Raw genomic sequence first — 6,000 nt, 5'->3', positions numbered from 1 at the left:
GTTCTAGGCAGTCTCCTCTCTTTGTATATATAGCAACTAAGCTCCTTTTTAATTTTAGTGTCCTCCTAGCATAAAGATCTCCATGCTGCCCCAAAATACTTTCTATTCCATTGTGAGTTTGGTTTTAGGGGAAATTTTCACTAGCAGTCTCAGGCTGCTGGGTTGAGGCAAAATTGATCCAAGACATTCCTAAAAACATGTGTAATTGGAACACTAGGAAGGTAACTAATTAATAAATATTTGGACTAGACTAGAGATTTTAAAAAGTTTGGAGTTACCTGTCATGGTGGCAGCATGGTGGTGGAGGGGGCCTCCAGCGAAGGAGGGCCCTCCGAAGGCCTTTAGGTCCAGGCTCCAAATTTACCTAGGTGCACCACTGCCTATACGGCTGGAGGTGGACTAGCCCTCAGACCAGTAGCCACTGACAGACCTTCCTCCATGAATCTGTCTAAGCCCCTTTTAAAGCCATCTAAGCTAGTGACCATCAACACCAGTGTTCCTTCTAAGGTGTGCGTGTGTGCTCACAAGTTTTTAAAAATGTTTTTTAAAGGACATAGTTCTGGCAATTAACTATATAACTATATAATTAGTTATAAATATAAATATATCATTATAAATATAACTATGTAAATATTCACCATGTTCATAATGTGGAGCCAGCGTGGTGTAGTGGTTAGAGTGCTGGACTAGGATCAGGGAGACCTGAGTTCAAATCCCCATTCAGCCATGATACTTGCTAGGTGACTCTGGGCCAGTCACTTCTCTCTCACCCTAACCTACTTCACAGGGTTGTTGTGAGGAGAAACTCAAGTATGTAGTACACCGCTCTGGGCTCCTTGGAGGAAGAGCGGGATATAAAATGTAAATAGTAATAATCCTCTATAATAAAGCCCTTGAGTGTAATCACATGTCCCTGCCCGTGTCTTTCTCGGCCATTCTGGGCATGCGCGGAGCGCATGCCCAGAATGTCCGAGAAAGATACGGCCGCAGGGACACGGCAGCCATGTTGAGGGAGCAGCGGGCCAAGAAGGAACTACAGGGAGGGAGAAGCTGGGATCGGGGAGGGCAGAGGCGGCGGCGGCGGGTACAACCGAGCGGCCGTGAGACTGGGCCCGCTGGCGGCGGGGTAACTGAGCCCGCTGGTGGCGGTGGCCGCTGCAGGGTGACTGGGGCCAATGGCGGCGGCAGCGGGGAGAGGACTGGGCCTGGCCCGCTGGTGGTGGACTGGGCCCACTGGCGGCAGCAGCGGTGGCAACACTCGGCCCTGCCAGAGACAGAGGGAACGGGAGGCGAAGCCGGGCGGGGGAAAGAGGACCGCCAGGGTGACGATGGGCGGCGGCGTGGGAGGAGGAAGTGGGCGGTGGGGAGAGAGGGAACCCACCACAGCCAGCCATGGAGCTCCGGGGAGCAGGCAACGGCTGGAGGAGCTAAAAGCGCGCCCGAAAGGAGGAAGCACAGCAGGCAGACTGACGATGAAGTGGGCAGCCCCGAGAGAGAGCTACTCCCGGGCGGGCTCCTCCTTCTAGTGCCGACCACAGAGAGGAGAAAAACGGCGGGCGCAGAATGGACTACGGAGAAGGCAGAGACGGCAGCAGGGGGATTGGGAGGGGATCGGGAGGACTGAGGGAGGAAGGCAAAGACAGAGAGAGAGAAAGAGAGAGAGAGAAGGGAGGGAGGGAGACAGGGAGACAGGACAATAGAAAGACGGAAAGAAGGAATGGAGAGAAAAGAGAGAGAAGGGAGGGAAAAGGACAAAAGAAACAAGGAGGGAGGGAGGAAAAGAAAGAAAGAGAAGTAATGAAGGAAGGAAGAAGAAGGAGAAAGGAGTGAGGGAGAAGGACAAAAAAAAACCCAACAGAAGGGAGGGAGGAGCAGCCAGCCCCAAAGAGCGAGCCCGTTAAAGGAAGAAAAGAAGAAAAGAGAAAGAAAACAGAAAGATGGGAGTGAGAAGAGGTGGAAGAAAGGAGGGAGAGGGAGAGAGAAGAAAGTAAGGAAAGGAATGAGTGGAAGAGGGAGAGAAAAGGAAGGAATGAAAGAGAGAGAGAGAGAAAGAAAAAAAAAGGAAGGAAAGGAGGGCGAGAGAGAGGGAGAAGGAATAAAGGAAACAAACAAAAAAAAAAGGTACTAGTGCCCGTTATTTTAACAGGCTTAAAAATACTAGTTAATAATAATGGGGGTGTGAGTGCACTATATATTGTGAAGTGTGTGTATGTGTGTGTGTATGTAAGTATCAGCAAGGGGCCCATTTTAAAATCTTGTCTCTGGGCCCACTTTAAGCTTGCTACGCCCCTACTCGCTCTCTGAGATTTCCTTCCCCCTATGCTTGGTAAAGTTATCTGAAAGATGGGTGTCAGATGTTTGGACAGGGGAGTGCTTGCCCTAGGCGCTATTTTCCCTAGATACGCCCCTGAGTGTGGAAAGAGCATCAGTCATAGAGCATGCCTGATTTCTCATAGAAAGCTTCATGCTAGTGAAACCATATAAATGCTTGGAGTGTGGGAAGAGCTTTGTTTGGAGACATTCCCTTATTTCTCACTGAAGCACCACTCTAATTATTCATATTGTAAAATGAATTCCTGGAAATGGGCTATGTTAATCTGCTTTGAAAAAACAGCCAAAACCACTTCTGCCTCAAAAGCGTCTGTTTTAAGACATGAGCTTCTGTGTAGTGCATCTTACAGAAGGAGGATCTCACTTATGAAGGGCAATACTTCTCTCTTCGATGCAAGCTCAGCATTGAAGCACTCATCCAGTTGTCTCCTCTTAAAAAGTGGTCACAGCATCAATATTACCCATTGATGTTCACCCACTATATTTGGTTTTTTAAAAAGGCCTCTTATCCCTTAAAAGAGAGAGAGGCATTCCCTCTCTATTACAAGGTAGCAGCATACTATTTTGTTTTGGTGCTTGTGTCCTTATGCCAGGCCTACTCAACTTTGGCCCTCCTGCAGATGTTGGCCTACAACTCCCATAATCCCTGGCTACTGACCACTGTGGTTGGGAATTATGGGAGTTGTAGTCCAAAAACAGCTGAGGGCCAAAGTTGAGCAGGCCTGCCTTGCGCCATGGTGACCATACTCTCTTCAGTTTTCTTATCTAAGAAACGTTTCAGCTTTATCAACCTGAGTCCAGAGTAGTATTTGGATGACCCATAGAATAGTTGTTTGGAGGAAACTTCCCCCAACTCTGCCTAATGAGGGAAAGATGGAGATCTGGGGCCGAGGCCCTTGGCTAGAGGTGTGCACGGAACCACAGATGGTCATTTGGCTGGGTATGTGTGTTACCTTTAAGGAGCAGGGAAGGTGCTCTTCCGCCCCACCCCTCCGCGTTTCCCCCACCAGAGCGGTCCACCTGCACCAGCATACCTCCTTGCCGTCCTGATCAGTGTGCCCGACACACGTCCTGGACCTGGAAGGCCGAAGCTGCAGATCCGACATCCAGATAGTTCCTGTGCGAGCCAAAGGAAAAGACACTGTTAAATGTGTTAATGCATTATTGCAAGCTCTGCTTCATTTGCCTGAGGAACATGAACGATCCGCTGAAGGAGCACACAGGTCCATCAGGCCACTCCCACACACACCGGCAAACTACCATGAGCTACTATGCTAAATGTTTCTGTTTCAGGCGAAGGAAGATGTATTGTGATACTGCAGAAAGAGAAGCAAGTAATGCTTGGGCCCTGATAATCAGATTCTTTCAGGATTTTCCTAAGCATGTTGATCTAAGGAAAGAATTTGCCTGGGCAACACAGCTAGCACATGATAAAGAATTAACCTTGTTTCTCTAAATATCCAGCCATTTGGTGCCTTAGCAGTGGGGGAGGGAGACCACTGGCGGCCCATCTTCGGCCACCGCAGCTGCCCCGCTCGCCCTGTCCCCCGTGTCTGATGTCAGGACACGGGGGGATTGGTCTGGCTCCCGAACAGGGCTGCACAGCCCCATGTGGGAGTCAGAGCCAGGCCGGCACTGCGTTCGCAGCACCAGCCATTTGACTCCCAAGTGGGGCCGCATGGTCCCACTGGGGAACTAAACCAGCACCCCCCGCATCTGACGTCAGACACGGGGTGTGTGTCAGGGCCCAGCTCGCGGCTCCTGATTGGGCGCAGCCCGGGTTCCTCAAACCCATTCACCCGGGTCATGTCAAAGCATAGAAGGCCACCCAAAGAAAGAAATATCGTTCCAGGTAAGTAACATGTTCTTCTTATTCATGGTCTCTGTGCATCACACATGTGGGAAATAGCAAGAGTCTCACCTTTAGACGGGGAAGCGTGGCAGCCTTTCCTGGCTGTGACAGGCGTATGAAGCACTGTGGAACTGAAGAAGAAGCAGCAGAAGAATTTGATTTCTATACTGCCCTTCCAAAAATGGCTCAGGGCAGTTTACACAGAGAGATAATAAATAAATAAGAGGGCTCCTTGTCCCCAAAGGGCTCACATTCTAAAAAGAAACATCAGATAGACACCAGCAACAGTCACTGGAGGTACTGTGCTGGGGGTGGATAGGGCCAGTTACTCTCCCCCTGCTAAATAAAGAGAATCACCACGGTAAAAGGTGCCTCTTTGCCCAGTTAGCAGGGTTAGCAGATAGCATCCCTTCTAGCCCCCAGATCCAAAGCATGGTTTCTGATGAGACCACGTTGTGGCTCTGCAGAAAAACACCAGCCAGGAATGCGACGGAAGTTGCCATGGATCTCATGGAATGGGCATGTAGAAAGGCTGGTAGGGATCCCTTGGCTAATTGGTAGCACAGTTTGATGGTGGAGCACACCCAGGTCGATAGGTGCTGTGAGGAAGCCTGAAGGTCCTTGTGTGGTCTGCCTCCTATTTTCTCCCCTCGAAAAGAGGGGGTCTATGAATGGCAGCAAGTTCTAATGGCTAAGTGGAACCTCCATGTTCAGGAGGTCCCTGTAAAGGCTGTTAGAATTGTTCAGGTGTTGCATGCTAGTGCCTGTGGCTGCATGTTGTCCAATGGCTCTCTCAGTTACGAGATGCTTTTCTTAATAAATCTTTACTTGTCTACTGACTTGTGATAATCTCTCTTCGGACTAAGCACCTTTACCACCAGACCAGAGCTGTGTGAGGACTTCAATGTTTCTCCTCACACCCCTCAACAGCCTGCCTCCCTGGAGGCTTCCCACAACACTATTAAAATCCCCACCATCGTTGCTACTGCTGCTTTCTTGGGCGCCCTTCCCGCCCTCTGCCCTTGCCCTGTCTTCCCTCACCCTCTCTCCATCTCCCTTCTTTACTTGGGAGTCTCTGGGGGCAGGGGGCAGAGGGCAGCAGACAGGATCTTCCCTATGCTGCCAGGGAGCCCTGCATCAAGCCAAGCGCTGCATTCCCTTCCTGCTGCTCATGTTTTGAAATTGCAGTTTCCCCCACCACCCGCTCCCTCCAGTGTTATACAAGTAAAGTAAAGTTGTGCCAGACTCCTGAGCCATGTGGTTGTCTTTGGTAGAATACAGGAGGGGTTTACCATTGCTATCTCCTGCACAGTATGCGATGAAGCCTTTCAGCTGCTTTCCGTATCGCTGCTGCCCGATAGAGGAGTTTCCCATAGTCTGGGAAACATACCAGCGGGGATTCGAACCAGCAACCTCATGCTCCCTAGGCAAGTAACTCCCCCGTTGTGCCATTAGGTGGTATTGCCTAGCAGTAAATGCAAGCATGTACCAAATTCCAGAGCAGTGCATTTAGGGACATGTAGTTCCCTTACCTGAGCGCCTCCATTGTTGTAGTCATTCACAGAACTACCTCTCCCAGAAGACACTGCTCTGCATGTCAATGTGTGCTGCATTTCAAGCCTAGGCTACAGCTACACTGGGCATTCCTTGTGGCACCCCGGGGTAATTTCCTGCTGGATTTGCTCAAGCAAGGGGAGCCTAGTTTGGGATGCCGTCTGGACTAAAATCTGGAGCGGCCTCTTCTGATGGTGAGGGTGGGGGGAGTGACCCTTGCCTTCTCCACCCTTGTGGGTGTTGGGGGCGATCTAGTGAGTCCC

This window comes from Hemicordylus capensis, chromosome 2, assembly GCF_027244095.1.
Source record: "Hemicordylus capensis ecotype Gifberg chromosome 2, rHemCap1.1.pri, whole genome shotgun sequence".
Taxonomy (NCBI): Eukaryota; Metazoa; Chordata; class Lepidosauria; order Squamata; family Cordylidae; genus Hemicordylus; species Hemicordylus capensis.
Note: the sequence above shows the minus strand (reverse complement) of the source record.